The 24,394-nt window shown below is 46.8% G+C and overlaps 1 protein-coding gene across 2 annotated transcripts in view; it reads right to left on the bottom strand.

Annotated features, from left to right (window-relative positions):
• The window catches only part of Nmnat3 (nicotinamide nucleotide adenylyltransferase 3), a 111,651-nt gene extending 110,231 nt beyond the window's left edge, over nucleotides 1-1,420 (bottom strand). For both annotated transcript variants that reach the window (NM_001395701.1, NM_001395702.1), the window contains 1 exon segment: nucleotides 1,065-1,420. The gene's annotated coding sequence lies outside the window, so the exon portion shown is untranslated.
• Between the last annotated feature and the right edge of the window lie 22,974 nt (nucleotides 1,421-24,394).

The raw sequence follows: 24,394 nt of genomic DNA, 5'->3' as shown, positions 1-24,394 counted from the left end.
GGCTCGGGGTTTGCCTAGGCTCCAGGCGAGCCAGTCTTGTAGCTGGCTTCTCTGAACCCTCCATGTCAAGTGTTTAAAAAAAATGGTTGAACCAGTCCTCAACTTAGAGAACAGGATGTATCGTGAATTCACTCATCTGTCAGAGGGGAATGCACTAAGGAAGGAGAGGCAAGCTTGCTTTAGACAGACACCTTAAGTTCAGTCTTGAGGAGCCTAGATTCCTTGCAAGATACCTTCACCCCTGCTGTGCCTGCGGCTGTCCAAAACAGTTCTGGAAGCTCCTTCCACAAACCCATTTCCCAGTAGCACAAGAATCCCGTCTTAGAACAGTGATTTAAGAAACTGCTGAAGTAAATGCCCTAACCAAAAGGAAGCCTTCATTTGTCTTGCGCCTCCAACAGTCTGTTAAGGACAGAAATCCAGTGAGGAGCTGAAGCAGAGGCCATGGAGAACCGCTGCTTCCTGGCTTGTTCCCCAGTGTTTGCCCAGCCTATTACAACTAAGGACCACCATTTGGGTCGGGGGCGTGGGAAAGGGTGTGGTGGAACTGCCCACTGTGGGCTGAGCCCTTTCTACATACATCAATAATCAGCCAGGTTAGTCTAAAGGAAGCACCAGTCTGATGGGGGCATTTAAAAACTCCAAGTTCCTTCTTTCCAGGTGACTCTCACTTGTTGATGGAAACTAACCAGGACAGGAACTCGCAGGCTCCAGCTCTCTGCAGGACCATCCTACTGAACCTCCTTCCCAAATCTTATTTTTCACCTTGGAATTCGGTCATTCACAGGGCAGCTTTAGCTCTAGGAGGTTTTTGCCGACGAGGAAGTTGATAAAACTTCTCCAGCACCCTGTGCTTTTATTTACTTATTTTAAGAATTATCTCCACAGCTCCTACTATCTCGAACTGTCATACTTTTAACGTGTGGTTTATCTCTGCTGGAGGTCTCCTCACTAGTCGGAGCTCCGCTGGGTGGCACGCTCCTCGTTATGACCAGTCGCTGGAAGCCAGTTAGGCCAATGGAAAGAGAACACCGGACAATACGCTGTAATTGTTTCACACTTACTTTTAACTGACTGTATACGTGCTGCAGGAGGGATCCGAACCCGGGTCAACCCGATCCTGTCCGTCAGAAACGTGACCGTGGGGCTAGCACGGTTCTGCGCTCCGCAGCCATCTGACGCCCGAGTGCGCGCGCACCCGAGTCGCCGCCTCCGAGTCACGGGGGCCTGGGAGGTACGTCGGACTCAGGGCCTCGTGGGCACCCACGCGGGCAGCAGTCAAGGCTGTTGGCTGTGCTTAACTGCGCGGCGCGGGGCTCCGCGGCGGCACGGGAGAAGCTCGGAGGTCCACCGGGACCGCGAATCTGCTGCTCGACCAGAGTGGAGAATCAGGTCACGGGCTAGACCGCCCCAACACTAACTAGCCTTGACCCAGGCTGGGGGCGGAGCCCAGAGTGAACTTGACCTTGAGCTCCCAGCTTCCCGCTGTGGGCGGAGCTCCTGGGTGTCCGAACCGAGCTTTGTCCCGCCCCTCACGGCGACCTAAGACCACGCCCAGTGCCCCCGCTCCCGCATTTCGGGTCCCGCGTAGGTTGTAATCCTTGGCCGTTCTGCTTTGTGGGTTTTTTTTTTTTTTTTTTGGTTTTGTATTCCGTTTGTTTCTTTGATCTAATTTTCACTCTCTCTTTTTAAAGTCTGAATTAAAAACTGTATCAGGCAATATATGAGCAGTTCTTAAAGTATAAAATAGCTACTTATAATGAAAGCAACGAGCCCCTCCTGCTCTGCTCCACCCACAGCCCTTTTTCCTCAGTCCCTTCCTTTGATGGTCACTTCTCGTCGCAAAAAAAATAAATAAATAAATAAATAAATAAATAAATAGGAAAAAGTTAAAAAAAAAAAAGCTTACATAGCGATTTCTTGATTTATCTATTGACTTCCTGCCGTGTTAGATGAGGATTTACTCTCTTCCAGCGCCCTCGCTTCCCTCTTCTGACACATTTACACCTCTATTCTCCAGCTCTGCCCTGGTGAGGATAAAGGTTGTGGGGGGATGGGGTTCTGAACCTGACACAGTTTGGAGGAGGGGGAAATGAGGGCTATTTTAGAAAGAAAATACAATTAGGCCTTTCTGGCGAGTATATTCATTCATACTAAGAAATTGCAACCAAATCCTTGGAGATTCAGGTCCTACTCCCGGAGGTCTTTGTGTAATTTAGAACCTTAATTTGCTTCGCTAATGCAGAGTAGTTTCTCAGCCGCCCATAGCCTTCTGTAACTGCCCAGCACTCACAAGGAATTTGCAGGGGGAATCTTGAAGATTCCTAAAGGAGTGAGTTGGAATGTGGAAGAAAAAAAAATTGAGGGTGATGTCAAGGCTTTGTAAATGCTAAACATTTAACCTCCCCCCTCCTCCTAGCCACAGCAATAAACCAACTCCAGGTGGGAAGTGCATTGTGAAGTCAGCTGTGGACCCTGTTTCTGTCCCCAGTCCCCCAAGGAGGCTCCCGGGCTTTTAGGAAAGGCCACACCCTTGTCGTTGTCATTAATCAGTACGTGGGCACACTAAGTAGTGGGTAGCCCCTCTAAGTATGCAGGGAAAGGATACCTCCCCACTGAGGTGGTAGACTCCATGGCCTTTGTGTTTGAGGACGTTCAATCATAGCTAAGTACAGTGTTCTTTGGGTATCTTCTTACTGGTGCCAGCAGAGGGGAGTTGTCACAAAGAATGGAGTTTCCGTATGTGTAGTACACGCTCCTACATGTTGGTTTACTTTCATAAATTAACCAAAGTTTGATCAGGACTGCTGTCACGGCGGAGACTAGACACAGCCAGCCAGAGGAGAGCCTGTACGATGGCTTCTCCCACAGAGGAAACCTTCTACCCTACATCATTGAAGACTAAGGCCTGGCTCAAGAGAAGGCTGGGCAAGAAGTAGTGTACGAGTTTGGCAGGCAGCACGGACATCACATAACAGCTAACGTAGTGGGAGAGGCAGGCCTGAGAAACCCAGTCTGGACAGAAGCCTAGCTCCTTTTATTCTGAAGGGGAAAACCTGGATCCCGGCCACAGCTGCCTACTCCATCATAAGTGTAATGGGAGCCTATGGGTAAGTTTAATTTCTCTATGACCCTGTTCAGTAAAGGAAGACATCTAGAGATGCCATCCCAGAAGGGACAAGGATTTGATGGAGAATATGTTGCTGAGTCTCTCCTAAGTAGACTACGGTACCAGCAGTTGAGTGAAAGTTTATGCACGAGGTATGAGATTACAGGGAAGGAGAATGGATCAGAGGGCAGGGAAAGTGCACAATGAGAAGGCGTTGCAAAGCCAGCGCTCCCGTGTAACAGGTGATGAGAAACAGCAACACCTTGAAGGAATAATCCAGAGAACAAGAACGTGGCTTGGGATTATCCCACCCAAAGGAAATCTGCAGGAAGCGGGTCCCCAAGGAATAAAACGGAGCTGACAAATTAGCTTGTGCTTTTTGAACAATTCAGAAATCATTTCTAGGCATAAAATTACGATTACCCACACGAGATCAGCAGATGTGTAACAGTGCTCTCTGCTCCCGTCTTCTGTCAGCTAACATGTTCTGAGGACGTCCTCCTCTTCTGCAGCACTGTGGACAGCTATCAGTGTATAGCTGGCTGAGAGCACGTGCTCGCCTTAGGCTGTGTTCTGAGGACCTTCTGAAGAACTGGTCCTCAGAAGAACTATGTATGGGACCATTGACTGGCCAACCTCTGCATTTAGTGAGGCGTTCTTTCTTACCTTGACTTCTAAGTTTTCATCCAGAAACAGCAAGCTTTGGTTGAATAAAAAACAGGACGTGTGAAAAGGGACTGGTGGACTTTTAAAAGGACCAAAGATGGCGGGCCTTTCAAACACTGCAAGTGCTTTAGAAGGTGGGTGCTCTCTTACAACCAAAGACCAGACAGCATTCATGGCAAGTCTTTTATGGCCACTGAAGCAGGCCTCCACTAGAAAGCCTCTATGTTGAGCAAGAACGATGAGCCCTTTAAACTCTGAATCAATCCACACCATACAGAAGCCCTACTGGCTTACATCACAATTAGGCTAAAACTCCTAAGTCTCTCTCGTGGTCTGCATAGGCATAAAAATGCCCCTAAGACATTCATAAATTACACCATGCACATTGATTGGCCCTTCCTAATCTGCTTAGGTTTTGATGTTCTTTCTAGGGACACTATTGTAGTTTTCATGCAAAATGTCCTCCAAGTGCTAGTGTTTGGGGCACTTGATCCCTACTTTGTGCAGATTTATTCAGCTGTGGAAACTTTGGAACACAGTGCTTAGCTGGATGCCATAGGCCACACCACAAGGGGCAGCCATTGACTGTTAGAGCACCTGTCTTCTGATCCTCCCTGCTTTCTTGATCTGGCAAACAATAACAAGTCACACCACATAAGCCCCCACCACCACCTGCTTCGGCCACCATGCTTTCCCCAGTGTGCACACAATGTCCTCATCCCTCTGAACCACAAGCCAGAGTAGATCCTTTCTCCCTTCAATTGTTTGGGTCCAGTGTGTAGTTGCAGCAAGGAGAAGGGAAACTAATACAGACACACTGGCTGTCTGCACCGGAGCCTGCACAGCACTTCTTACCTACCCATGGGTATGTCCCTCTTCTTCCTCCTCATCTTCCTCCTCTTCCTCCTCCTCCTCCTCTTCCTCCTCCTCCTCCTCCTCTCCCCACTCTCAAGGCCACCTGCTCAACTCAGTAGCTTTCCAGTCAGCCAGGCTGTCCATAAGGAACCACTCCGTACTTGAATGGTGTGAATGACAAGAATATTGTAGATAGACACAAATCTGAAAGTCATTCGAAAATTCAGACTTCCAACTGGCAGAGAACAGGCTCTTCCTGCACTAGAAGCAAGTGTTGGAGCCCAGGAAAGGAAGACGAAGAGGCTGAGCTGAATTCCATAATCCGATTCATAATTACAGCTTGAGTTTTTGAGGGAGAATTTTTCCTATTTTATATTTGACCCCAGTGTCTGTGTTAAATATTTAAGTAAAGGTTAGCTTGAAAGGCTGCATACTCATTTAAAAGTAGTAAAAAAAAAAAAAAAAGAAGAAGGAAAGAAAAAGAAAAAAAAACAGGTTCCCCTGGTCACGTGAATAATTGAATAATTCAGCACAGTGTTCTGTTGGTGTTGGTGTTGGAGAGCCTATGATGGTAACTGGTTACCTGAAATTAGAGACCTTGATCAAATATTGAAGAGATCACGTCTTTTCATTTTTTTTTTGCATGTTTCGTATTCCTGCCCCTCACTTTGTTTTAACTCCCGCAATCGTACAATTCACACCAAAGCTAATAGAAACGTTTCATGGATTATTAAATGCAGCTAAGCAATGAGCTGTTTCTAGAACATAAGGCCAGACTGAGGCCACTTTGCTGTTCGAACAAATAATTTTTTCCTTGAAGGTGCAGACTCTGAGTTTACAAACGTGTCTCTCCCCCGCACTCTGAGCTTTTTGGTAAGGCAGATGCAAATCAGCTGAGGAGGAGGGGCCCCTCCCTTGGACGGCAGAAGCTTCCTCAGACATGTCTCCTGGGTCTAATTCCGATGCTTACAATCAAACGCAGCCAAAAGGAGAGGGTTGCAAATTAAGGCAGGAAGATACCAACTAGTGCCTGTTTGCTCCTGGAAACCGTGGACACAACCCATAACCAAGAAGGTCTGCCCGGGCTTGGCTGTCCTAACGAATCACTGTAGTCATAGCCCCCTATTCCTGAAATGTCCTAATGCAGCCCTGGTTGAAACCTGCAATTAAGCTTGGATGTTCATTTGGACCTCCTTGGCACCAAAACAGTCGGTCACCTGTAAGTGATCAAAACCTCAGTTAACATGGAGAGAAGTAGATACTTTGGGACCAACCCAACATTTGGAGATGAACATTAGTGCCCTATGAAAGAAGGTGATTTTTCTCAAGGTCACACACAGCCGGCCAGTAAGGGCATTCATGTGTCACTCAGATTTTTGTTTGTGTGTTATAAACAGCAGAAATAGTCTCTTCTCAATGGGTAGCAGGGGCCTTATTGGTATGAATGGCCCTTCAAAACTTATAGGGGGACCGGCAATCTGGGCTAAAAAGGAGGTAGGAAGAAGGCAGCTCCAGAAAGCTAGAATGTGAACCTTTAAAACCGAGCCCTAAGTAGAAATGGCCTAATTGGAATGCACTGCAAAGATAGATGATTAAGCTCCAGATGCTTCTTCTGGCCTTGTCGCACTCACACGCTGGGGCAAATCCTGAGAGAGGCCCTCTGATTGGCTGGTATGAAGACACACTTCACTCCACTGCACGGTCCGTGGAAGGCATTTGGCTTTGGGTGCTGAGAGCAAGACGTCTAATTTATTCTCCTTCTGAGATTCGTTGTGGCCAGGGCATAGTCCAGGTGGAAGCCCAGGATGCTGTTAGAGGAAGGGCAGAGACTAGAGAAGCCAGATGCTAGTTTACAGAGTGGCAGCTCCTTGTGCAGCTGAAAGTGGCCAGGAGATGCAAACTGGACTTGGCTTGGGTCAATTAGGAAGGCTTTGCTTTCCAAATACAGGATGAATAACTCGATGTCTTCTTCAGTAGGCGAGAGAATGTGGGTATGATCTTGGAAGCCAGGCATCCATCTTAAATCTGGGTGCTGATAAACAGAACATCTAGAGCTCTCTGCTGAGAATGGAGGAGGTGGCGAATGAAGTTGGGTTAAATACACCATAGCTGCGGCATCAATGCTGAGCGTCCTGCTTCGTTACTTCCTACAGGAAGACTGAACTTTGCCTTGACCAAGTCATTGAACTAACAAACACACAGTCTAGACTGAGCCCATAGTATAAATGGATTCTAAAATTCAGGTCTTTTGATCTTCCATGCAGCATCATTCTTTCTACTTACAAAGACACAATTCTTGACTTTAAGGTCAATTTGAGGTTGTATTATACAATGTTTGCTAGTGGATCAGACCCAGTAGGATTTATGGAGCTATAGAAAAGAGGATCTATTATGGGAATTGGCTTCTATGACTATGGAAGCTGTAAAGTCCTACAATCTGTCATCTTCTGCTAGTTGGAGAGACAGGAAAACTGGTGGAATTTAGTCTGAGTTTGAAAGCCTGAGATCCAGAGAGGATGGAAGGGACAGGTTGGGGGGTAGAGAGTGGGTGGGGGCTGGGCAGCAAGAATACTAGGATAAGAGCTTCAGAGTCTGAAAGGAGGAGAAGAATATATTAGATGTCCCAGCTCAACTCAAGGAAGGAAAGAGGCAATGAGGGAGGGAGTGGGAAGGAAGGAAAGATCCAGGATTGAAACGACAGTCTCCTCTGAGAGCACCCTCATCCTCATTTCACCAAGAAACCATATCTTTCCTACTCTCTAGCTATTATTTGTTCAAGTAAAGTTGACATGCAAAAATTAGCCATCACAGAGGTTAAGGTCAAAGAAACTAGAAAGCAAGAAATTTATCATATATCTCAGAATCTCAGAAGAGGGTGAGCGTCTTTGGAACTAAGAAGGAGGTGTTGAACCCTCTTGAGGTGGTTGTGAGCCACCTCATGTAGGGGCTCAGAATCACACAGGGAGAGCAGCAGGTGTGCTAATCTGCTGAGTCATCTCCATAGCCCTACACTTCATCCTCAGCAGCTATGAATATATCAGGATGGCAATGACCAGGTTCAAAGGACATCACGGGCCCAGGCTATCTTGCCCTCCCTCTTGTCCATGTCCTTTGTCTACTGTGACCATTCTCTGATCTATCTTCATCTCTCCTGTCCTCTCCTCTTAGCTCATAAAGAAGCTCGATTCTTTCCTATCTTAGGGGAAAAAATCCTCTCTTTACCAGAGACCTCTTTAAACACATCCTCACCTCCTCTGCCATGCTTTTCAAAGGAGGGCTCAGCCCACATCTTCTCTCTTCCATTTAATCCTCAGCCCCCAGCATCCAGCTTCTGTCCTTGCCTGCACCCAGAACTGCAGGCCCGACTGTCAGTTCCTCCCAGCACATCCTTGTCCTCCTTTCCCTGGACCTGTGCTCCACACCAGATGACGGTGGTCCCTGACTTCATAGGTGGCAACCCTTCCTTTGGCTGTGGCCTTGCATTCCCTCACCTTTCTTTTTGTGTCACGAGATGTTTTTGTCTTGCCAGGTGTAGTGTAAATTATCCTATGTTGTTTGAACTCACTGAGAGGTTGGCTGTGAAACAGACCTCTACTTCACCCTAGTTCAGATCCAAGTATGTTTGCCTCAAAGTATCCTCCCAAGCCCCCTGTCTGAGCATGAGCTTGGGACCCCTCACTCTGACAAGGAAGGAACAGAACAAGAACACCATCCAAGGGTGAAAGCATCAAAGGCTGGAAGCACAGCTAGAAGGCAAACCACAGAGGTTACAATTATTTATCCCATGATGTAAAAGAGCCTCCAGTGGGAAAGAGAAGCTGAGAGTTCAGTCATGGGAAGCTCATCTACAAGAGAAAGCTTAAGTGAGAACTCCAGTTGACTTCAACTCTCCCAGTCAGTTTCTGTTGGATACTGTGACCACCCAATTTGACTACACTCTCTCTCTCTCTTTGGGTTGCTAACTGTCATTTTACATGAAAGCCTCACCAGAGGAGACATTCTATTCTTCTCCCTTGATTGGGACCTCTAGCTTGGCTGCCTTAATTGGGCTTTTCTGCTGGATGCTTGCAAGTCCCCATCTGATGATAGTTTTCTATGTACCTCCTACTATCTATGTCTTTACTTTTGTTTGCTATGTTGTTAATAATCTCGCTCTTCAAAATGAGAAGTATGCCAATTGTAGATCATCCTCTGGACTCTCTAGAACATCAGGGATGTCCATCATGGCACCGCAAAAACCTTACCTGGCAAAATATTGTACCCCTTTTTGGAAATTGAACTGTCACAGCAAGGCCCTAAGAGCCAGTGATTCTTTAGGACCTGGACCACTCAGGAACCATTTGCATATTGACACTCATTCTCACAGTCAGCAGAATGGTCCTGCCCAGTCTATCCAGATCTTGAAGGGCCACAAGACCTGTCCTGATCTTTCCTACTAGCCCAGAGTACTTAGTAATGCCCTGCTTCAGGTAGGACTTGTAAGAAGATGGCAGAACCCTTCAGGGAAGGCGTATCTCTGACCAACAAACTGCTCTAGGACAAGCAACAGCACCCACTCTCAAACTAAATAGCTCTCAGCAGAAGAGAGCCTACCCGGTCTTTCTTTCCTCTATACCTCCCTCCTGGGCTGACTTGGTTCTCCAGGAGGCAGATGGTAAGGTGGACACAAAGGTTCAAAAGGTCTACAAGGGATGAAGCATTCAGAAGGCAAAAAAAAAAAAAAACAAAACAAAAAACAGAAATCAGGGTTAGGAAAGGGGGAACTCAGCCCTGGATGCTGCCCCCAAGAGAAGTTCTGCTTGGGTAGCAGTGGCCACACCCCCAGGATCTCACCTATGCTTGATCATTAGCTGTCCATTAACATAATTGCCTTGATTTAGAGCAAGGCAGGCCAGAAGACATACACAGCTGGAGACCACTCATTTCTCAAACCCAACCCTTTCTGAAGGGAGGACTGAGCACTGCTTGGCCCTATAGGCTATGCCTCCTACCCAAACGAATGTGTTCACAGGAGCATTACCTATACAGGACGACTAAGCCAAAGTTTCTGGCAAAAATGGGGATAGGTTGGAGTTATATCTGTAGTGGAAAAATGTTTTACCCACTTCCAAATCCATCCTATACCTAGCAGGAGGCTCAGCTGGGTACCCTAGCTCCATCCTCTTCCTGAACTCCTCCCTCCATCTTCCTGGGACGCACAGGTTGGAGTGCTCAGACCTCCTGCTGGATGCATAAGCCAGGAGATGAACATATTGCCAGAGTAAATGAGGCAAGGAGTGGTGGCCCAGATGAAAGGCAGGAAGAAGAGAAAAGAGCAAAGCAAATAAAGACCCTTCGGCATCCGAACCACACCACCCAGTCTCTGCAGATGAGGTGAGACTGACCCCCACCCCCTTACCCCCACCCCCGTGCTGGGATGCTTTGCAGAATCAGTTGCTGCCTCCTTTGGCTGCAGAACAGTCTGCTTTCTCTCCTGCCTATTTCTGAGTGCAGGGGGCTCTTGGGTTCAGTCTGAGCATGCAGCTCCCGGCTTAAGCCCGCATTTCTCTCTAGAAGGCAGTGTTGCTAATGGCACCGAGAGCACAGATTGCTTGGGAGGGCCATGTGGCTTCCTTGGTCTCAGGCAGGAAGGTGGTAATTGACTGAGCTACCTGGAGCTTCCCTTCTGTTGGTCTTTATTGCCTCACACTGTGCCCGGTTGGCATCTGAGGCTGCGGTTTCCAGTTTTGGCCACAGCTGGTGGAAGCTCGAACCCCTAGAGAGGAGGAGAGAGGCCAAGCACTCCTTCCTCATAGTCCAGGGAATGACTCAGAGCCATGCACTAATTGGCCTGCGTTTCCTTGGGCATTTCCAAAGCCTGTGGTGGGGAGACTCTGGCAGGCGGGAAGCCACTGGGCCAGCATATTGCGGATAAGATAGCTGTCCCGAGATCGTTTTCAGATCTCTGCATAAAGTGGGATTTCACTCTAATGGTTTGGTGAGGGTGGCCCCCGCTTTTTCCTTCTAAGAGGAGGATGTGTGAGAAACACCAGTCGCCTGTACCTTGTTTACACACTGTCCTCGGGAACACTGCTTTGTAGATGCAGAAGAGATGTGTGGAGAAGCATAAGCTGCCCCACCCAGCTCCACACACTTGGGCATAGAAGCGTCATTCCACTGTGTTTTGTTAATCAAGTCCATTGCTGTGTATAGGGCTCACAGGCCAAGGTACCCAGCCCCCCACCATAGTCCTGTTTCCAATTCCCCCTCAGGGTAGCCAGTCCATTGAACTGGACTGAAGGGAGAAAAGCTTAGCTGGAGACAGGTGAGTGCCGGGCAGGATCTTACTCAGTGAGCACAGGGGCAATGGCCACATCTGGAACAGTTTGGAGAACTGGTTCCCTTTATGGGGGAGGTGGCCAGGGTTTGTGTGGCTGTGTATCATTGGCAATAGCAAGGATGTTGTTACAGGATGCTTCTTCTATATACTGGGGCTGGAGGGTCCTGAGGGTGGGGAGGGCTTATAAAGTCAAAGTGTAATAAATTCTTACTGAGGTTGAAGTTATGGAAGCTGGCTTTATGGTACCAGGTTGGGTGTGAGAGGTAGCCAGCTCCCGAGTCATCCGGAGTTGAAGCTCTCTCGACCCCTTCACTATAACCCCTGGGCCATTAAAGTCACTCAACCCACCCATCCACCCAAGTCACAGGGCCGAGTGTGCTTTGGATGAGATAAGAACATGGAAGTCATGGAATTGTCCCTAGAGGGGGCCATCTTGTGAGTCAATAGTGTATAGAGTTGCTCACACTTTCAAGGGAGAGTCAGGCGATCTCGTGAGGCCTGTGTGAGGATGCTTTCTGCAGGGGAATAAGACAGTGGTCTCTGAACATATACTATGATTTAGTGGCCCAGAGGCCAAAGGTCTACTGTGACCTACTCCTGCTCATATGACCTTGAACAAGTTGCCCAACCTTTCTGAACCTCTAAACGAGAATATAAATATCTCATTACTGGGGCAGTTGTGAAGATTAAAACAGATATTGGCTAGGTGCATAGTACGTTGGAGATTTTATTATGATAAATCAGTTCATGCTAGCTGAAGACAATTTGGAAAATTCAGAAAAATAGGAAGAAATAAATAATGTTAAACTGTTCCTTGTCACCTAAAGATAGCTGGTGTTAAAAACTTGGCATATTTCCTTCAAAAAGATGAAAGCATGCTATTTTTAAAACTGCAGCTGCTTCTGTTTTGGGGTGGAAGGACAGGGAAAGCATTTGTTTGGGAAGACACCTTAATGGGCTCATTAGCTCCCTTCTCTTGTTCTCCTTGACTAGTCTGCATGGAAAGCATTGGATAAAAGAATTTTCTGAGTTCTGTGCATATTAATCAAATACGGTTTTCAGTCCTTTATTGAAAGCCGAGATATTCCATAACCGAGGCTCTGGAAACTGGGAGAGGTGGGTTTGAGGATGTTGGTATGCCTAAATGATCCCCCAAGACAGAGAGAGGTATGCTGGGAGGATGTGAGGAATGCAGAGAAAGGGGGTGGGGGAGCCTGGCAGATAAGGACACATTGTGACAGGGGACTATGCTGGATACTTTTACATCAACTTGATACAAGCTAGACTCATTTCAGAAGACAGAACCTCAGTTGAGAGCCTCCCTTCCCCTCCCCCAGCCAAATTGTTTTGTGCTACATTTTCTTGATTGATGATCAATGTGGGAGGGCCCAGCTCATTGTTGGTGGTGTTACCCATGTGCTTCTGGTCTTGAATACAGTAAGAAAGCAGGCTGAGCAAGACAGGAGGAGCAAGCCAGGAAACAACACTCTTCCATGGCCTCTGCATCAGTTCCTGCTTTGAATTCCTACCCCAATTTCCCTGGATGATAGATAACAAACTATAAAATGAAATAAAACCTTTTTCTCCACAAATTGCTTTTAGCCATAGCGTTTTATCAGAGCACAGAAAAGTGTTTTACTTCTATCCAGGTTACAGCCCTAGCCATTGCTAGTTGAAAACCTTTTTCTAAAACTCATTCCACCGAGCGACTTGATGTGGAGGGTGTCCTAGGGAATGCAGAAGAGAGATGCTTACCCTGAAGGGAATGAAGTGTTTAGGAAGAGGAGCAGGACCCCGGGTGAGTTCTCTTAATGAGGATTAGTATCCTGGACAACTTGAGGTTTCAGAAGATGAAGTCAGAGGTGGCTACTAGAAAAATGGAATTCTCTTTTCTGATGGTGTCCTTGAAATCTCTTGGAAGAGGCTTTGGATGCCTTCTTTCTGGTGTGAGTGGGACTAGAGTTAGTTTAGGACAGTGAAGAATTCTGTAGTAAACACAAGGTATTATAACAATACGGATGACGTGTCTATGTCTTTAACACGGTTGAAACCATACTGTTCATATACCGTGTAATCTGTTTTTTTCTCCTAACTCATTGCATTTCGGAGATTCTCCTACATCATTAGAAGCTCCCCACGAACATTATTTTATCATTTAGGGCTTAAAAAGCATCACCTTGCCCTCCCTGTACCTCCTCTGGCTCCTGCCGCCCACCTACTTTGGTTTATGAATTTCTCTTGGCTGAGCTGGAGGAGGGGCCACTGACAAGGTCTTTGGGGAGCCCAATTATGGAAAACAGGGACTGAGTCACAGGTGAGAGATTGCCACGCTCTCTGCCTGGCCGGAAGACGCTTCCAGAACGCAGGTACAATTTTGCTATTTGCCGGCGTGGTTAATGAAAAGATGAAATTGGAGCCTATGAGCACAACATGTAGGCAGCGCCATAATTAGCCCTTTGGAAGGTGAAGGATCCACTTTAAAATAAAAGAAAATAGCTTTGCTCCCACGATGAAATGGCTGCAATTTCCCAGGTAATGCAGAACCTGCAGAGTCTCTGTAATTATGTCCCCCAGGTCTTTTGTTCACTGTAATTCCTTCTTTTCTTTTCCTCTTTTGCCTTCTCTCTCTCTCTCTCTCTCTCTCTCTCTCTCTCTCTCTCTTTCTTTCTTTAACATCTAAGTAAATTCCCTTTGGTACAAGAGGGCCAAATAATACTATTTGTAAACAGAAGGAAAAGGCCCTCTCTCTCTCTTACACACACACACACACACACACACACACACACACACACACACACACGGAATGCATTTATCTTGAAATATAAAAAGAAAAGGGCAAGTATTTAAGTTCTTAACTTACTGGAGCCCTGCTGCTTAGAATTTAGCCAAACTTGGCCAGGGAAGGTTTTATTTTTATTTATTTATTTATTTATTTTTATTTTTTTATTTTTTTGTTAATGAAGGGCAGGCACCTTGAGCAAGGAACAGGCGAGTTTGTGGGGTGGGGGGCGGGGGAGGGATGACTGACATTTGATGTGGCAAACTGCAGCCAAAGTGGGCAGCCAAGAGGGTGGGCTCTGTCCAGATAAGACTGAAGACTAGCTCCTCACCTCTCTCTGCCTTACTTTTCCTTGTCTGTGCAGAAGTATTCCCGTCTTGTATGCTGCTCTCCAGTACACGAAAATACCCCAGCTCAGTGACTGTAGCATGGCCAGGCTCAACAGCATTGTTTATTTCTTCTATGACCATTGGGCGAGCAAGTTTAAGGAGAGAATGTGAGCTGACAGGGGCTCACTGGCTCGAGGGGACTTTTGGATTCCAGAAGCCTGGCAGACCGTCAAAGGGAGAACCTTTTGATTTTTCTCAGAACAGGTCTCTTCAAAGGTTCTGCAGTAAATAATGTTGCATGGACTATTGTCCCTCTCTTATAGCAGCTTGCCCAGGGACAGGAGTCCTTGCCAGTGGCTGAGCATAACTTTCAGTTTCAGACATCTGATCCTAGCTCCCATGTGTATCTCTGCATATCTGCTCAAATCTCAGTCTGACTGAAAGGCACTCACTTCTCCTCTGTGAAATGGACACATAGTTTGTCAAAGGGGTCAAGCCCAGGGCCCTTATCGTCGGATTGTCAGGCAGACCTGCCTTTAAGCCTGAGACTTACCTTCTAGCCGCATGACTTCAAAGAACTTAGCGTCTCCAGAGTACCAGCTATAAAACAAAATACAACTGTCTTGAAAATGCTATGTCCATAAAAGAGATAACATTTTAAAGGCAGTGTGCGCAGTGCCCGACTGTGTGTGTGTGTGTGTGTGTGTGTGTGTGTGTGTGTGTGTGTAAGAGAAAAACTCAGAGACCTTGGTTTTATCCTGTTACCATGAGAGTCTCAGGTGTCCAACTCAGGTTGCCAGCCTACTCACTTAGCCATCCTGCTGCCCCATTTGGCATCTTCTAAACATCCAGAAAGGGAGTGAATTTGGCAAAATTGTCCCTAATGTTGCTCTTGTGAAGATTCATGAGGTCACAGACCCAAAAGACTTTATAATCCAGGAAACCCTAGATCCAGAGTAGGCCCTGCCACAGTGTCATCTATTTCCATGCCCCTTTGGGGACGATGGTCACAGTCCTTGCTAGTTGGGAGTGAGGAAACCCTCCCTACACTGTCCACACTGCTCTATCCCAGGACCAAGAGAAGAGTTTTCATGAGGAAATGTTTGCACAAGGCTTCGGCAGCCAGCGTTGAGGCTTGAGCAACAATCTCCTTGTTAACTAGTTTCTGACAGAATTCTGATCCCTCAGCACACAGAGGCACTGACACTGTGAGGGCAGCAGGATCAGGAGCGGTTGGTATGTGGTTATAAATTCACTGTGGATCACCAAGCTAACAAACTGTGCCCTTTGGGAAGACTAAAAATTGACTGTGGTGTCAATTTACTGCCCTAGACTGGGAATCTGTACCCTGATATGGGGCTGAGGATGTCATCGACTTTGTCAACTCTGGGAGGCAGGTGTTGGTTGGAGTGGAAGGTCAGATGGCATAGGATGGGAAGGCAGGCCTGTGCCAGTGTCTGGGGACAGGTTTGCATCCTCCTTCCCCCCTCCTTCCCTTATTTCCTGCAAAGAAGTCTAGAGTCTCAGTTTAGCCAGGTCCTCATCTAGGTTCTGAGCTTAGGGATGAAGTTGACCCAGATCTGATCTCAAAAGAAGTAAAGGATTACTGGCCAACCATGCTGAAGGGCCTTGCTGGTGAATAACGTAGTGGGGCAAGCCATTTCAGAAGAAATGTCGTCCTGATGAAGCTCTTAGGAGTACTGACTAGACCAAGGAGGGGTTTAGAAGAATCTGGGCAGCAGTTCTCCCAGATGACCCGGGAGAGACAGAGCCATTCACCACGAACGAGGGATGGAATGAGTGCCGGCACAGCGAAGGCAGGGCCAGAGGCAGAATCCATAAGCCAGGTCAAGGGAAGTCGTGAGTATGAGCCAGCTGCTCTGGGGGCTACAGGCCTCAAGGCCCAGGGCTTTAGCTTAGTAGCAGGATTGCGGTTGATGTGTTTGTCGTCTGGAGACACTCAGTTTCCTGACCTATACATGCGGCGAGGCCAACCTCTGCTTCATAAGGCACCTGTGATGGGGAAGCTTCTTTTTCAGCATGACTGGATATGGAATCCCTAGCAGACACAACTCTGGGTTTTGCTTTGAGGATGTTTCACTGAGGAAGAAATACCTACCCTGGGTATGAGTGTCACTATCCTAGGAGTGGGGACCTCATCTGAATGAAAAATGGGGCAAAGGGAGCTGAGGAGATGGCTCAGAGGTAAAATGGTTGCTGTGTGAGTATGGGGACTGGGGTGAAGATCCCCAGAACCCATGTAAACACCAGGCAGCTGTGCCAGTTTACCTGTGACCTTATCTTTAGGGAGGCAGACATAGGATCTCCAGAGCAAATTGGCTAATGGAGGCCAGCCAAATTGGTACGTTCTCACCTCAAGTGAGAGACTATTTCAGTTCATAAGCTGGAGTGCCATCCAGGGGAATACTTAATGCCAGGTTCAGGCCTCCACATGCACGATCCCTCACATGCACAGGCATGCACATACACAAGCATGCATACACACACGTGCACACCACACACATATGCACCTGCCAAAAACTAAGGAAGAAAGAGAAAATGAGCTATACACAGCATTTATCTCTCTCTGCTTTCTGCAGGTATGACGTGACCTTACACTCCTGTCGCCTTGACTTTCCCAATATACACTCTCAATGCACAAGCCAAAACAAACATTCCCTTAAGTTGTTCTGGTCAGGTATATAGTGCCCCTCCAAGTCAGTGTGTAGCTCACAGTGGCAATTATATGGTACTCCATTCTCTTCCCCAGGTATGGTTAGTAGACCACAGTGGGGTGGAAAATCAGATAGAAGGATGACTGACCAATAACCTTCTCCCTAGAAGGGCATATCTATTGTCAAGCACTTTGAAAGTCTCACCAGAGAACTCACAAAGAACTGGTGGTCTCTAACCTCTAACTGCTCTTGTGAGGTAAAGTTGAAGTGGGTCCCTCTGCGTCTATGGAGGGTGGGCATGTTCGAAGGCTCACAGAGTCAGTGTATATAAGAACTGGCTAAATTTATGCACTCTCATTAGAACAGAAGTTCTCTTGAGGGACACCAGGTTGCACCCCAGCAGCTCAGATTCTGACTCAGAACTCAGAAGGAGGTGACTGAATCATGGGCCATCTGCTCCTTGTGCCTAACTCATCCCATTTTCTGTTTCTTTCCAGCAATCTTTCCCCACCGCATTGTAATAAGCCTTAAATCATAGGCTTGGGGCATAGTAATCCTAAAACCATGCCTGCCTATTGCCTTTTCAATCACTTTTCCCCCATTGCATCCAGAGAAAATAGTGAGAGGCTTGGTCAGGTGTGTCTAGAAGGAATTCATCCTACAATTTGAGAAGAAAGGTGCCATTTTGTTAGGCCCCTGAGGCCTGGAATAGATGGGGTTGGATTTTCAGAGCTCATATCACAGGACAGTCTTGCCTCCAAATATACTGAAATCCCACTCTAACTTGCTGCTTCCAGTCAATTTGTCCTCCTCTGAGGAGCCTGTCCTGCTTTCCCCTGCGTCCTTCCATGAAAGCATAGGGTTTTGGATGCTTGCACGATGCCCAGTGTGATCTCAGACACTTAGCACTGATGCCCAGTGTGATCTCAGGCACTTAGCACTGATGCCCAGTGTGATCTTAGACATTTAACACTGATATCTGTCGTGATCTCAGACACACTGATCCCGGGTGTGATCTCTCATTTGGCCCTGTAGTGCACAATGGCAGGTCCCCTGGATCGCTCTGCTTTGGCTGAAAGGTCGTTTACTTTGTTTCTCTTGCTGTTACCCCTTGCAAATCATTCCTCTAATTCGACTCTATAAAGCTGTGACAAGTCACATGCCTTTTTTTACCCTCATAGGAAGATAGAGGGGACAGTTGTATCACATCTTCTAGAAAGGTTTCTAAGTACCCTTTTAAAACATTCTATGAATGTCCACCCCACCTCCATTTTCCTATGTCTTCCCCCTTCAGTGTCTCCTGGTATGCCTTCTTTATTATATGAGAGTCCCCATGCCGTGCCACTCTAGGGATTGAATCATAATGCCCTGTTTCCTGCAAAGGACTCTGCAACACCTTCTAAAGAAACCCAACACCAGCATGTATGCCATGAGGTGCTAATTGCCTCAGATCTGGACCCCTTGTCATACCAGCTGAAGCACACACTAGCAGGGACCACCTACTGCAAACCTTTGGCAGAGGAGCCCTGATGCCAGGGAGGGGGATGCCTTGGTACCATGTTCAGCATCTTCCTTTTATAAAGGGAAGTTCTGCAAGCTAAGTTACACATCCAGGTTCACCCAGCTGCCAAAAAGCATAGCTGGTAGCACCCTCAGATGCCCGTGCTGGGCGTCCTTTGTTTGGAGCTCAGAGAGGAAGAGCATACCCTCTCTTTATCTATCATTGTTCTGTAAGGCTTGTCTCCGTGTCCTGCACTTACAAGAGACTGAATAAGGGAGTTTATGGACCAAAGATGAGAGCCTTTCAGATCACCATGATGCTGTGTGATTCTTTCCCCGTGAGAGGTGGCAGCCTGTCAGCACACGGACCGTGACTGCAGATGGCTCGGGTACCAAGCCGCTCTATCACTGGCTTCATAATCTAGAGAAAGTTCCTTAATCTTACTGTGCCTCAGTTTCCACACCTATAATTCTAAGAAGGCTGCTGTATACAGCTGCCATGATTAAATACTAGATACATACACTTACAACAGGGTGTCCATTTTAGAAAGTGCTATACAAACTTAATTAATTAATAATTAATGAATGGGTATTGTCATCAGTCTGTAGGGTGGCTGGAGGAGAGGTGAGTCTTGAACTCACCCAGTAGCCTATGTCCTCAAATTCATGGTGACCCTTCCGCCTAAGGTTTTCAATTGCCATTATTACACACAGGTACCATCACACCCACCTTAAGCTATTGCTATGACTGAGGATATGGGGATATTGGGATTTTGAAAAAGTTAGTAAAGCCAAAGAATAAAAAATAGGTACTTCCTGTTCTTCAAGAGGCCTTCAGGGTGTTGCATTTGAGGGTATTTTAGGAAAATTGTAGAAAAGGAATCATCAGGCCAAATGGTTCTGATCTTGGCTCAGTTTTGCTTCAGTCCCAAGGTCCCGGTCACCTGAGAACTACAACCTTCCTCAGCCCTGGCCTGGGGGTGTGTGCTGATCGCTAGGCCTGCACTCAAGTAACCTGAACACAGCAGGCCAGGGCTTTGAGAGAACCGCTTTCCTTTGCCAGCACTCAGCAGGGGTATAAAATCCTTCAATGGAATAAAGAGATTCGGCCATTTGTTATTATAGGGCACTGGGTAAATAATGAAACAGCCCCACCACAGAAATTCCACTGGGAACTCAATCCTCAAGAAGGGGAAAGTATAGATAGCCAAGACTGCACTAGAATTTCGGAGCAAATAGATAGTCTTATAAAATAATACACAAGCCATCCAATTATATCCCCAGGTTCCACAAATGATGCCATAGAAAAGAGGGTACCTCTGTAGTCCCCCTTTGTCTTCGACATCTGCATTTTCCTCAGGCCATTATTCTCTTCTCTTGTTCATTCTCTCCCTCCATCAGGGACTGGGTTTCCCAGGACACCCTGCCTCATTTTCTGTCTGCAACAGACACAGCCAAGGTGACTGTGGTGGAGTAGATCTTCCTGCCCCTTTATAAATCTGAGCTATTCATGCCACTCCAGCCCTGGTCAGCCTCTAAGTCTAAGCACAGCATCCTGGTCCTTGGCAAAGCTCTGTACTCTTGGGTTGTTTGCTGTGCTGTTCAGATCCATAAAGCCAACAGAAAAAGGCAAGGAAACTCTTCAGGAGGTAGAGACTCCCCTTTCACCATAGAGATGTCAACACACACATCGGCTAATTCCTGTTCCCCGTCATAGTCCGATTTCCAACTGGGAAGCTCCAGGGCCTTAATGGGCTCTAAGGATGTTCATTTCTGTTAATTTCGTAGCTGACGATTTCTTTGCCAGTTTAAGCTGCCTGCAGACTGGGATTTGTTAGTTCTCATTAGAAGGGAAAAGGTGTAGTCCCGCACTCCACAGCATAAATCACATCTTCAGGTGGTTTTAGCATGCTAGAACATTCCTGAGCACAGGGCCTGATGTGAATAATCCCCAGGATGTGGGCCTGCGTCGGGCAGCCCGTGCTAGAACACTTCTCCGATCCCATCTGTGATTCACCGAACATCCATGCTGAGGCACAAACAAAGGTGAATTAGTTCCAGACAAAAATGCATCAATGCTCTATTGAATAGTCAATTATTAAACACATAATGGAATCCGTGGTTAGCAAGGCATGCCAGAGATGTGCTGTGCTTGTTCAATTTCTAAAGGAAGAGGAAGCTGGCTGGTAATTTTTGAAAAATGAAACAATTCAGTGATATTTATGATAAACTTGAAAACACATTTTTCCCCCTCGAAGACTGGGGCGCAGAATTGCTGTTCCCTATCCACACTTTCTTTCAGTTAGGCCTGGGACAGTCTAATGTTAAAATTCAATACTCAGTGGGTAGACCATCCAAAGTAGCCAAGCACCGAACCCTGTCACAGTTTTGGGTTTGCTTTGCCCGTTAGCCATCCCGAATAAGGATGTGAGTGTTCTGAAACTCACGGGGGCTCTGCACAAAAGCAACAGGGCTGAGCTCCTCTGCCTATGCTGGGTCCTTGGCCTCAGGTCTCAGAAGGATTCTGCACCATCTTCTTCTCTGCAGTCTATGCTTGCCTTACACTAGGCAAACTGCCCTGGGATGAGAGATGCTGCCGGGTGGTTTGGATTCAAAGTGCTACCCTTGCATGCTCAACTCAACGACTGAGATAAAAGTCACTTCTGTTGGTCCTGTCAGGAGTCAACGGGTGAGAGCAGTTCTGAGTCCTCTCTGACTTGTATCTTTGGGTAACTTCACAGACCTGCTGGTTTTACTCATCTGTAAAGTGGGTGGGTTGAGTTTTAAAAACAAAGTGTGTTGTGACATTGGGATCAGATGACCAGTTTTGGAGGTCTGTGTGGTTTGGTGAACAGTCTTCATTTACCTGGACTGAGCTAAAGACAGCCATGTCTTCTTTCTCTGCCATTATCTATATTGTATTACCTTCAAGTCATTTCCACTTAACAGAGTGGAACATCTGGAACCATTGGGAAGTCTTTAATCTGACCCCAAAGGAGAGAAGGAAGGTGTGTTCCTCTGTAGGTTCCTGGGAGTAGAAGATATGGCCACCTTTCAAACAAGCATCTCTTTGATCGAGATGATGCCCTACTGTGTAGGGATAATCTCTTATATTGGCATCCCTGCCAATAAAAAGCTGATAGCAAAAGGCAGGAAGTAGAAGGTTGGAGTTGTGGTAGAGACATAGGAACTCAAGGACAAGTCAGGCATTGGGAGATTTGCTCCAGATTCAGAGGAAGTTGATTGTATGAAACTGAGGAGAGGTGACTAGCCATGGGTCAGACAAACATTAGTATAAACGGGCTAATAAATTACGAGATGGTCAAGGAACAAGCCTAGGCATTAATTCATAGATAATAAACCTCTGAGTTGTTATTCTGGAACTGGGGCATGGGTAGAAAACCCTGAGGTTACACCCCCACTCAAACAAGTAAGACAGAAAAGGACCTCCTGAGGACACGTTTAAGGGAAAACACTGGAGGGCCTCTCATACAGGAGAGACCATGAGATGGGGCCTCTGCACTGACGCTGAGGCAGCAGTGGTCTGTGTGATGAGTTGTCTCTAGACCCCTTACTTGTTTATCTACCCAGGAGTGTTTAAGGATGCCGAAATCCCGGAGCCCCTTCCTGTTCTCAACTAATTTTCCCAGGGAGAAGGGACTAGCTTTGCATCCAGAGTCCTTATGTCCTCCTCTCATTGTACTCCTCTCCTGGACACCAGGACCCGGCAGCAGCCTTCTGAACAGACTCCTCAGCTGGCGAAGGATAAGCTATGCCAACAAGCTTTCCCAAATCCTTGTGGTTTAGCTCCACATGAGTTCATTTGTCACTCAGTGTAACTCGGGACAGCAAGGGAGAACCGCTACCTAGTCACCCTGGGACTTAAGAGTCCCTCATTTTAAGATATCATCCTCACGCATGTATTCTGAGAGCGCCACACGGGCAGATGCGGGTTGGGGCAGATCTCTTCATGAGTCTCAGATGGCATGCGCTTGAATTTCGTTAATGAAAGCCACATTTCGTCACATACTTCTTCCAGGGGCTCGTCCTGTCTATCTCCACAACTGATTATTGTAAGCATACTTGTTTGATAATGCTGCAACCAGTTGGGACTGGACTTGTCTGGCCTGCACTGGGTCTGATCGTGACCTTATGAATTTGTATAGTCCCTTTATTTTCCGGGACTTTTTCGATCTATCACCTCAGTCCCCCAGCATCTGAGAAGTCAGACACAGCTAAACTCAGCACCCTCAACTCTTCCCTTGCAGATGTGGCTGGCCCTTCTACTGATGGGCACGTGAAGTGACAGCAGACAGACTGAGGTGTCTCTACTCCATCCTCCTCCTTCTTCCCTATCACCGGTCCAGACTCCTACTAGGTGTCTTGTGCCAGCCTCAGAGCCACCCATCTTTCCACATTCACTGTATCACCTGAGATCTGCAGCATCCAAGATTCTAGTTTAATGATGTAATGATAATTCTATTGGCTCCTATCACACATCCGATGGCTGGAGCCTGTGTGGAACACATCGGGTTCCAAAGGGGGTGGGGAGAACCGAGTGTATCTGTGAAATTCCCAGAAAAGACTTTTTAAAAAGCTCTTTAAAATGTGTTAGAACTGTCAAAAGTAAAAGATGTGGCATTTTAAATTGTTAAATACAAATCACAGCTCTGTTTGGTACGAAACAACATAAAATTGCAATTTTTTTTTAAACAAAAGAAGTACACACAGAGACGCGTCGAACAGGGTGATTTGCACACACGCTCATTTCTTACTCTCTTCTGAGATAACAATAAAATGGCAGAAAAAGGAAATTCAAATGGTATAAATCTGCGGAGACCAGAGAACAGAAGCAAAGACGATAGCGGGGAAGAAAGGGCACATGATTGGGAGTGTGGGGATGTGGGTGGTAGAGACAGTGGAAATATTCTTTCTGCTGCAAAGGAAGCAGTAAGAACCTAACATTTCTTCATCTAAAGGTAAAAGGGTTCAGGATGAGGAGGCCTAGTGTCTCCAAGGCCAAGTCTGAAGCAGACAGACAAACCCCACATGTGTACAGAAAGCAGGTGAACTCTGGACTTCTCCTTCCTTAGCTGATCATGGGAGGTGGGTGTAGAAACCCCACCAGGGAGACCCTGATAAGAACATTCAAAACTGAGAACAGGGGCCCTAAGGATGATCCTGAAGACAGAAGGATCAAGTCAAAGCCCACAGCAGACCGGAGACTAGCCTCTCTCTGTCATGATCCCACAAGGATGTCGACAGCTTAGCTGTCAGATCTAGTATGTTTTCTTATTCTAAGTGTCTTCATTTCCGGAGAGATGATATGAGGATAAGAACGAGAAAGATGAAAGAGAGTCATACAAAGATAAGTGGAAGCCAAAAGGGTATCGCACTTAATGGTACAACCCAGAATGCTGCTGGTTAAGACAGAATACTTAAAATCCTTAAAGGAACTTCTTACCCATGTAGAATTCTCCACATCATCACACTGACAAGAATAAAACAACGGCCTCTTGGCATCCCTCCGATTTTTTAAGGAGGGTGTCGAAAATATAACAAACAAACAAACAGGAGGTAGAGGAGCCAGAATGGGGGAGGGGCTTGGCAAGCTGGTGACCAAGGTGCACTGGGATGACAGCTGAGCAGGAGAGCAAGGAGGCAGTTGTGTGGTCCAGGGCAGCAGCTCGATGATCCAGGAGAAACATAGCTGGGAAATAATGAAACTCAGAGATTTATCTCATATACTTGACTTCAATGAGAAGTGTTTGTATCTGGGGCTACGCTTAGCTTGAGTTAGTGATTGACACCTGAAAAACCAAAACCAACCAACCAATCAACCAAACAAAAACCAAACCAAAACCAAAAGCCTCAAGCAAAGGACAAGGTAAAGCAATTTCAACGTCGGTGAATATGGAAGACAGAAGAAAATAAGTGTAATTATAACACGCTATTTGTCTCGGTTGTGAGCAACATGTCCATGGTGCAAGACAGGGAAACTGTCATGGCACACCCAAACATTTATGATGTGATTGTATTGGGAGGCCGGGAGGAAAGGTCGTGTGTGTGTGTGTGTGTGTGTGTGTGTGTGTGTGTGTGTGTGTGTGTGTCGGGGAGGGTTAGGGGTAGGAATGGGAGAAGACCCAAACTGACACATCTGTG

Source organism: Rattus norvegicus, chromosome 8 (genome assembly GCF_021556685.1).
Source record: "Rattus norvegicus strain SHRSP/BbbUtx chromosome 8, alternate assembly SHRSP_T2T, whole genome shotgun sequence".
NCBI lineage: Eukaryota > Metazoa > Chordata > Mammalia > Rodentia > Muridae > Rattus > Rattus norvegicus.
Note: the sequence above shows the minus strand (reverse complement) of the source record. Positions and strands in the feature narration are given on the sequence as shown.